The following is an 11254-nucleotide window of genomic DNA, read 5'->3' on the forward strand; positions in this document are numbered from 1 at the left end:
ATATCGTAATATCGTAATATCGTAATATCGTAATATCGTAATATCGTAATATCGTAATATCGTAATATCGTAATATCGTAATATAGTAATATAGTAATATAGTAATATAGTAATATAGTAATAGTAATAGTAATAGTAATAGTAATAGTAATAGTAATAGTAATAGTAATAGCTCTACCTACATAATTATAACAATAGTATATAGTATAGTACATTATATCAAGAGTATACATAATAGAAATGTACATAATAGATATATATGCTATATATGCTCGCTGCTGGCTGCTGCTGACTGACTGGCCTACTGCTGGCTGGCTCGCTGACTCGACGCGCTAATATCGATCGCGCGAACACACTAACACCCGAACACACTACACGAGAGCGATCCCATAACCTCCTTCAATCCGTTGGGCGGAGGTAATAACAGCTGGTATTATATTCAATATTCACGGACGCTCTCTCACCACTCTATGAGCCGAGCACACATTTTTATTATCATTTTCTAACTGTGAACAAGAGCAACATTGAAACACGGTAAGGGATCAAAGAAAGGTTCCTCTCTCTATCTACTTCATCTACGCTCTGTGTTATATAAAGAGTATAGAACGAAGAGTTAAGAAGGGGGTCAAGGCAGTTACACTCTGCAGCAGGATGTTCACCGACAATTTCTAAATCTCTCTCATTCTCTAGGTGGCATAGAAATATATTCGAGACACAAATATTATTTCTAGAGTCTACCCACTGTACATTATTTCTATGTGTACAACAGTAGAGAGCGTCAATACAGCTAGGGCTGAATAAACATCGAACAGTAATTGTTGAATAATATTTGCAGAGAGTTTCGGCGCATACGCGACATAAACTTTATTTATTTTTCAATGTTCACTCGAAACTTTTGTGAGATTGATTTTCCTATAATCTCCAGCATGTATATGTTGATAAACACAAATTATTGATAGCCTGTTTCAAACACAAATCGGCGGATGGATCACCATAGCAACGCCACTTAACAAAACAAACAATCACAATGACACGACAAAACCACTTCAACAACCAACATCTCACTTTTCATGCTTTCCAGACGTCTACGAGACTACGAGGCATCTACCTTGTGTGTAAAATGCAAATTACGGAAGTCTACTGTTGCGTGCCCCCCCCCCTTCTAACGAAAAGTATATATATTTTCATTTTCATTTTTATTTTCATTTTTATCCCCGCGAGATGAAATCCCTCTCTATCGCCACATCTTTCCAAACAGCGCCCATCACCATGGCAACGCAGACGCCGCCACCACGCGGCGCGCCGACATCCGAATCAATCCGCGCAAGTAGTTCGGCCGATTAATCGCTTCGCCTCGTCGCCGCTGCGACACAGCAAAGTAGCGCCGACGTGACGTCATACGTTGTCGCATGACAGACGCTCGGCAATGTTGAGCGGTCCCTGTACAGCTCTCAGCCGATTCCCTCACCATCTCGTCACAGATTTTATGGATGCCTAGATCGTGACGTGCGAACATTAGGCCTAATCACGTTTAAATTAATTGCTGATGCTGAAAATGATTATATATATATGTATATATATTATATATATATATATAATAGACTATTATCTCTATGCGTGCGTGTGTGTGTGCGCTGTGCGTGCGTGCGTGCGTGTGTGTGTGTGTGTGTGTNCCCACCTCCGTAATCGTACCATCCCTCCTAATGCAAATATCGCACAGATGCTCCTCACACGACCCTAACTCCCCAACCCTAAGGATTCATGCTCACTCCATACTGCACCGCCACATCTCCCTACGCCCCCGCCCGCGCCGTTCTATGCCCACACCAGCCCCCTGCCCCATACCACCACCTCGTGTAGTCTAACTTCCTCTCGGATATTAAGCTAGCGTCAGTAGATTAGCGATATTAATCGCCACTATATTAGGCACACTAGAACCCTATGAGTGGCCCATTATTTAAGTAACACCGGCTAAGGATAGCATTACAACCCCGACTACGTGCAGCGAGTGCACCGCTAGCACTAGTCGTCTTCGTTAATTACTAAACGTAATCGTATTTAGCATGTTCGTCAAACGCACTATAGCTAACACGCGTATCATTTAAACGTATATAATTGTGAAACGCCGTTCAAATCGGCCTATTTGTCACCTTGCGTATTCAGCGGATTATACGCGACCACGTACTATAATTTCTCAGATGCCGCTATGGCACTGACCGGGCAGCCACGTTATAAACTGCCCCGGCTATAATACTGAGCCACGCATTATCATGCCACTTGAACATTGCCAGGACTCAGCTAACCACAACAACGACGGGCAACAGCCCAATCAACAGCCATCATCACCGCCGCCGCCTCCGCCGCAGACGGACGCAAACACCCCATCAGTGCCGCCGCCTCCGCCGCAGACGGGCGCCAACACCGCCTGCGCCTACGCCGACTGCGCATGTGCCATCTGCGCCCTCGGCACCTCCGCCTGCGCCTGCCCCGCCTGCACCACGGCCGCCGTGGTCTACGCAGCAGGCGCCGGCGCCGCATGTGGGTGCGCCGTCTGCGCCGTGGGCGCCAGCACCATAGCCGCGGGCGCCGCCTGCGGATGCGAACTCTGCGCCGCAGGGCCGGGAGAAAGCGCGCTCCCCGCCCCGCCGCAGCCACGCACGAACGGAATGACGACAGCGTACAACCCCTACGCCCACCCACAGCCGGACACCACATACCCCAGCGACGACGACACCTCCCCGGAGGACTCGGACGACGATCCGTGGAGCCCCGCACCCCCACCCCCAGACCACTACTACAACGGGCGCATTGTCGGAACGGGTGCAAACTCAGATCCGATTATGTACGAGTTCGTCGTCGGCGAGGACGACGATCCGGTCTCAACGACATTCAACCCCCAACACGTCCGCCAGATGGCCGTAGCGGCCATCTTCGAGGCCATCTCGCGAGCGGCCGCCACCCCCAACGGAACCGGCCATCCGGAAGACGACGACGAAGACGAGCACCACGACCGCTAGTGGCTAATTATGTTGTGGCTCTCTGTAACGAATTGTACGAATTGTACGGGTAGTTGGAAAGGGTAGACCCTCAGGGATCAATGTACTGTATTATTCCATTGTATTATTGTATCGTGCGTGAACTTAGTCCTATTGTGTTGCATGTCGTATTGTAATATTTATTCGATGTAAATGTCATGTCAGTCATATTGTAATAGCGAAGAAACGGATATTATAATGCCACGACGTCGACCGCGCCCCCCCCCCCTGTGGACGGCCAGCCAGGAGGCTGGCATTCGATGTCCACAGGGTGGACATCGGTTTAGTGGGGGGAGAAGTGTAACAACCACGTGTTACAGGGTGCTCCCCCCCCCTCACGCGCGACGCGCGCGCGGTCGACGGAGGCATCGCAGAGGCATGCAGAGGCATGTTACGGCGCCACCCCTAGCAACCACCTAGCAACCGCCGCGATCAATACGGCTCCTATGCCGATTGCTCAGCGGCGTTGCCCCTAGCAACCACGAGCGATCAATGCAGCTGCCGGCCAGGCGGGCGGGCCCATCCAAGATGGCGGCCCGCCCACGCTGTCCACACGCTACCGGAGCCGCTATGTCGCCACCTGTCACGCACCCACGCCAGCTGGTTGGGGCATTAGTACCATCTTCCCCAATTAAGCGGCGTGTACGTGACAATCATTGGCAATCATTAGCGGTGTCGGGCTAGCATGTGGACAGGCCCGGTGACGAGCCTGCGGCTAATTCGGAGCGACTTTAGAACCGCTCAGCCGTAGGGCTGGATTACATGCGCTAAATGCAGCGTGAAAAAGCTGTTAGCGCATGGGGCAGCGGCCATTTTGACTGCTCGTGACGCGTTTGCGTGGATAGGCGGAGCCACCTCCTGGACGGTGCCGTGGCAGAATAGCGGGTTGCTCCCGTTAGCTCCCGTTGGCCGCCACCGTCCAGTGCGGAGCAGGGTGAAGCCAAGCGAACGCGGATGCGCGGGCACGGTGGTTGGTGGACATGGCACGTGGTTGCAATGTCCACGTGCGAGGGGGCGCCTATAAAACAGCTGCAGCGGCAGAAATCGGGGAATCCGCTCCCTACTCAGACGCGACCCGCAGAGCAATTTGTATGTCAATCGTGAACGAAATTAAAGAAGCTTCAGTCATGGTATTTATTCTCTGACTTGCCTTTATCTGTCTATGTCTTTTGGGCTACACATACGATCATTATCTACAACTGTATCGTAGTGACAAACCAGTTGCTACATGACCCAGATACTCGATTCTTGGTTGTGCGAAGTGACACTTGAAAGGCTTTAAAATAAGGCCTGCAGAACGAAGGCGGTAAAAACATTCTGCAGGTGTGTCAGGTGCTCTTCAAACGTCTCAGAGTATACCAGGAAATCATCGATGTAAATCTGGAGATTTTGGCCCTGGAGGTCACGTAACACCTTATGCATTGTTGCTTGGAACGTCATCGGTGCGTTCCTGAGAGCATATCCTAATCTTTAAAAAAAATACACACCAGAATGACATATAAAGGCAACCTTCTGCTGTGAGTCCCTATCAAGAGGAATCTGTCAAAATCCAGAAACCAAATGAGGAGTTGTGAAATATCGTGCTTTCGATTGACCGAGACTGTCACTGATGTCTTGTATACGAGGTATTGGGAAGGCTTATGGGCTGTGTGACTGCATTGAGCTTATGGTAGTGAATAGCAAAGCGATACTCCCCCGACTTCTTTTTCACCATGACCACTGGTGAAGTCCATGCGCTATCGGAAGGCTCAATTATATCATGCGTGAGCATTTCTTCGACCTGGCGATCGAGCTCGGCTTTGACATGAGGTGCGTACCTGTAGGGATATTGTCTTATCGGTTGCTCAGTTGTTATGCGTATTTTGTGCTCATATTCATCAGTCCGGCCTAATTCGCTGAGATCAGCCGCAAACGCGTGTCTGTTTCTATGTAGAAGATCACTCAACTATGACTGTTCCTGCTGGGATAAGTGTGTGTCTGTTAGATTGAAATGAATCGGTGCTTGACTAGTGGCTGTCTGTCTGTCAGTTGTTGCTCCTCGAAGTTGTGTGCTGTGAACGGTAGACACCGGCGCACTCTGTATGCATTCTAACTGTGCCAGAGCACGCCCTGGCAACAACGTGTACGGTGTATCCGTTGGATTTGCAATCTCTAAAGCAGGATGCTTTTTTGTGCGAAGACAAATCAGAAATCAGATTTTTGAGGGCCGTGCAACGGGCATATCGATCGAGCTATCCTTCGAGAATAGACGCATATTGAACTACAACATCGACGACGAAGGGCACAGACTACGTCACAGCAATGTCACACTATTGGAGAAATATGCGCATCACGTGCACACGGAACTAACACACGTACAAGGAATTGTGATACTATTGGTGAAATACATATCACTTGCAAACGCAAGGATTTTGTAGCAACACTGGTGAAATACACTTCACGCGTATACGTAACATTAATACACACACACGCGCGTATTTGTAACATGATTAGAGAAATACGCATCAAGTGTGTAGGGCCTATACGTAACATAAACACACAAAACTTGAAGTATTCGTAACACTGCTGCTAAAATACACATCACGTGTATACCGTACACATAACATAAACACACGCACAAGTATTAATTTTGTAAATCGGTTAGGGGAAGCACGTATAAGACGCGCCACGTTCATCATCTATAATAACTGACGCACAAATAACGCATAAATAACGCATAAATAACGCATAAATAACGCATAAATGACGCATAAATGACGCATAAATAACGCATAAATGGTTAAACACTTTCTGAAACGCCTTGATGCAGTGGGCGTATATTATAGCTGCGTTCACACGAGGATTTTAGTTCCGTATTTAAGCGTTTACACGCCAAAAATATACGCGGCTTGCTTAGCCGCGATTGCTCCGGCTTGCTTAGTGCGGAATCATATTCCGCGCCAACTAAGCCGCGTATATTCGGCACCACGCTGGCCGCGTATTGTTTGTCGTGTGAACGCATTCGAATTGCCAAACTGTAGCGCGCTAACCTAGACTGCTACCCGTTCGCTGCACGACGTTAGTGTAGCGTGTGGAACTGTCGACCGGGTACCAGTCTATATTATACCTAGCTAGCTAAGCCTCGAATCTCGTGTATCTCGTGTATCTCGTGTGAACGCATTTTAGCCGAACTTAGCACAAACTAAGTACGGTACCAGCTAGGCCGTGTATACGTGTGAACGCAGCTTATCACACGGTCTCGAGCACAATTCCCGCACATCAACAATATGTTAGGTAAACTGGGATGGATCGAGACCGGCTGGTAGAAATTTAGTTCATAGTTATATGGTTATATGTGATATAAGGTTATATGGACATATATATATATATACAATAGTGTCTTATATTATATCTGTGGGTATATTGCATCACCGTATATGTTGCTACCATACAGCCGGTGCAATCATAGATATCTATGGTTATATGGTTTTATGGATAGCATCGGCTACATGGATAATCTGTCGTCATATATTATTTCTATTGTGTAGTGGTCACATATACTAACGATTAACGCCTGCACTGTTTGCTTGTTTCCTGTGTGTACGCTGTCTGTAATGTTGTCTGAACGTATTATATATACAACATATATATATAGTTTGTTTAGATATTATTATATATACTATATATGTGTGCGTTGTGTGTGTGTGTGGTGGTGCGTGTGCGTGTGCGTGTGCGTGTGCGTGTGCGTGTGCGTGTGCGTGTGCGTGGTGCGTGCTGCGTGTGCGTGTTCGTGTGCGTGTGCGATGTGCGTGTGCCGTGTGTGTGTGTGTGTTTGTATGAGGCGTTGTGGTATAATTTCTTCCTTATGTTGTTTAAGGTCGGTATGTGTGATGGGCACAGCAAGAGCTTTAATACCAGCGCATCTCGGCTTATTTTTTAACATATACAATAAACATAGCAGGCGGTGTAGATCATTAATAACCTAGGCCTATTATAAGATGATATTATATAATATATTATATAATATATATATATATGTATAATAAATCATATATATGAATTTTAGTGAAGCGTATTGGCTGCGCGCATACACGGTGTAAAGGGTGTAAACAAGTATAAATCAGATATAGTCGTATATACTATTGGTTCGTGCACAGCTACACACAACATACACTCCACACACACAGCACACACACCACACAGAGCACGACACACACACCCACACACATCACACACAGCACCGATCTGTATATTATTGACACATACACAACACACACACACACACGAGCACACACGCCACACAACACCACACACACACGACACACGCATCACACAGCACGGCACAGCCACACACCAAACGACACACACACAGCCACACACACACACACACACACACACACAGCACACCCACGTACACGACACACACACACAACAACAACACACGCACAACAGCACACACAGCAAACGACAACCGCCACGACCACACGACACACACACACGAGCACAGTCACACAACACACACAACACACACCGGGAACACACGCACACACGAATGCACTGTTGCCGAAATACGGGCGACCGTTTAGACTCAAGTGCATAGGGGCCTAACAAGTTTGTAGTTGGCGCCATGTGAGGTGAATAGTAGTTTCTTGTGAGCGACCAGAGACTTGAAATGGTGGCGAGAAGCGGTCGCCCCACGGTGGAGAGATGGAAATCGCGGTGCGCGTGGGAACGAGACAAAACTGTATCGGTTCGGCGACGGGAGAGGGTTACCCCTGGGGCCATTTGAGTGCGATCCGTCCCTGTGAACCCCCTCACACGTCCCCCCCCCCCCCGCTCGCCCTAGACTCAGCTGGAGGTTTGAGTGATGCGAGAGCTTGGTGGCGGAAGCGAATGTGTACGAAACTATTTACAAAAAACATCATAACATCTTAAGAGTGGTGATGCGGGGTTTCTATAATAGTGGGGCGAGGTGTGAAGCGGACAGTTGGGTGTTTATTAAAGACAGGGTGGGGTAGTCGGGGTTCTATGTATAATAGAGAGATGGGAGGTCAGGGGGGGAATCTATGTGTGAAGAAGAATGGGAGGGTAGGTGGTGGAGTAAGTGAAGGATTGTCATGTATCAGAGAAGGATTGGAGATACGGGGGCTTCTCTATGTAGCAGAGAGTAGGGTATTGAGAGAATCTTATGCAGTAAGATATGGGTCAGGGGCTGAGGATATTCCATGTAGTAGAAGAGAAGTCTGGAATTTACATGTGTTAGACCGAGGATGGGGTACGTGGATCATATTATTCGGTAGAGGAGGGTGAGCGAAACGAGGGGATCCTATTATGAGAGGGAGAGTGGGGTGGTGGGGGGTTCTATCTAGTATAGAAAAATAAGAGGTAACGAAACGAGTTCTATGTAGTAGAGGGAGGGTGGGATTGTACGAGTGGTTTTATGTTTGGTAGAGGAGGCCAGTTGTTCTCAGTCTTCTTCGTCTTTCTCTTCTCTCTCTCGTCTGTCTCTCCATCTCCCGTCTCTCTCTCTCTCTCTTTCTCAACGTTCTCTAACTATCTCTCTTTCTCTCTCTCTCTCGTCCTATCTCTCTGCTCTCCTCTGCTCTCTCCTCACGATCTCTCTCACACCACAACACACACGACAGTTTCGCTCGCTCCTCTCTCTTCCTCCATCTCTCTCTCTCATCTCTCTTTCTTTCTGTCTGCCATCTACTTTCACGACTACCTCTCGGCCTACGTACATTGTTCTCAGACGATTCAGATAAAAAGTTAAATATACATAGACACGGATGCGTTCTATATATATTATATATATATAATCTATTGTATATATATAATATATATATAAAGATGCACGTGCGATCGCATTCTATTGGCACAACCAGCATCATTATGCATACGCGACATGTGTTCCGTGTCTGGCGGCGAGGTGGTCGAGTGTGTAGCGCACGTTAGCAGCGCGTTTACGCCGAGATCCAGGCTTTCAGTGCGATAGCCCTCATAATTCATGTATATATTATTATGATTAGGCACTTCGGGTGTGTGCTGGCTTGGGTGTAGCCTGACGTTTACCGCCTCTTCTATACAGGTTATTGGAGGCTTGGAGCTGTCTGAGCCCCATATTTCTCCTCTGGATTTATGCTAAATCTACATCTTGTGGGATTAAGTTTGCTAAGATTGGCTAGGGGACAAACGCCGAAGAGAAACTCGGTACAATTTGTAGCCATCTTTGCATAATATAAAATGGGCGGATTAGACTCACCTGTCGGCGCTTGTTGTTGTATTTCTGATGAATAGCCAGCAAATATGGCATGCGATATACAATGTTTGACTAGGAGAGATCACAGGAAGTAATAATGTGTTTGCAACGAGAGCTTTTTGATTTATGCATTGGCAAGATATATAAATTTGAACTCGGAAAACTATGGTTTTGAACCCACAGAAGCGTGTGCATCTATCGACAGCGTAGCAGGACCGTGTGCAATGCGAAGCAATTACTATATGATTATATATATATATATATATATATATATATATATATATACTAATGATTTAACACACAAGGTGTCAACGCTGATTATATTTCCCGGCCGCTGGTTTTTTCTGGCTGTGTAAGTACACTCAACTGTAACGCGCTTGTCCATCCGTCTATATTCTTTATTTAACAATCATCTTAAATTTTGGTAAGTGAAAAGAGATCGATTAGTAATAAAACGTTGGCGAACAGTCAATAAACTTAGCTGCCGAATAAGATTTATTCAGTTCGGGCGTCTGAAATGGTCTCGCGAATGTTAAGAATCAACCGCGCAACGTTTCTGCAGGTTAAAAACTCAATATAACTCTTCGCGGCATTTCCCCACACAACAATACCATAATCAATATCAGGTAAAACAAAGCCAAAGTAAAACTTCAGGAAGGAATCATGATCGAGAAATTTCCTGATCCGCCAAAACAGTGCCAGCTTTTTTGAGATCTTGGCACACACGTTCATTATGTGTTCTTCAAACGTGAGATTATCATCAACATGGATACCTAAAATTTTCTCACTCGACGTGGTGGGAAGAACAGAGCCATCATTCAGAGCCATCAGAAGAACATAGACAGTATGGAGTACCGCGGATGGGAGCGTAGAACGCTTCTGTCTGGAAGTGACCAGCATAGTTTTGGTCTTCGATGGATTGATGACCATTTTGTTTTTAGAACACCACTCACGAACTTCCTCCATATTGTTATTTAGACGCTGTTCCAGGTTAGGTAAAGATTTGTCAGTAACAACAACGGTGGGGTCGTCAGCATACATATGAATACTGGCATTGTTAATGTGCAGGGGCATGTCATTTTAAAACATAATAAAAAAGAAGAGCCCCAAAATAGAACCTTGCGGAACACCAACGGATATGGGCACTTCAGCTGATAATGACCCAGTAAAAAATACTTTGGAGTATCTGTTAGATAAAAAACTCAAACAATTTCGTTACTGCATTATCACATCTATACATTTTCAGCTTTTTAAGTAAGAGAGAGTGATCAACGAGATCAAAGGCTTTACGAAAATCAAGTAGGAGAACTCCAGATATAAAATATGTTCAGCTGAGTCGATGCATTTGTAAAAAATGTCAGTGAGGTTGATGAGAGCAGACTCACAGGAGAAGCCTTTCCTAAAGCCAGAATGATACTTGGATAAGAGATTGTGCTGTTGTAAAAATGAGTCTAAACAATCATGCACATGTCTTTCAAGGAGCTTTCTCAGGATAGGTAAGACAGATATAGGCCTAAAATTGTTCATGTCAGAAGTCGACCCAGTTTTGAATAAGGCATATACTTTAGCGACTTTCCACTCGGATGGGAAACTATTTTTTGAAATGTATATACGTACGTAACACTGGCGTGAATACGTGTTTAGCATATAATATGGGTCACGCTAAATCGCTGTAAAGATGTGGTGGTGGGGTGCACAGGCACTTGAAACGTTTCAATAAAATATAAATGCTAAATAAATACGAAATCTAATACTAGTACTACCAAATTCTTAATGTTTCTATACTCTCTTTCACCTATTATTGCCGACAGTTTCCTGTCAATTCCGTGTAAATGTTCTATGCACACACACACACCACCGCCGCCATTGCTCACTGTGCACAGTGACTGTTAATATATATAGTTATTAATATTAATATATAGTTATTAATATATATATATATTAACAGTCACTGTGCACAGTGACAGTGTGTGCATAGAAC

This window comes from Priapulus caudatus, unplaced genomic scaffold, assembly GCF_000485595.1.
Source record: "Priapulus caudatus unplaced genomic scaffold, Priapulus_caudatus-5.0.1 Scaffold407, whole genome shotgun sequence".
In the NCBI taxonomy this organism is placed as follows: Eukaryota; Metazoa; Priapulida; class Priapulimorpha; order Priapulimorphida; family Priapulidae; genus Priapulus; species Priapulus caudatus.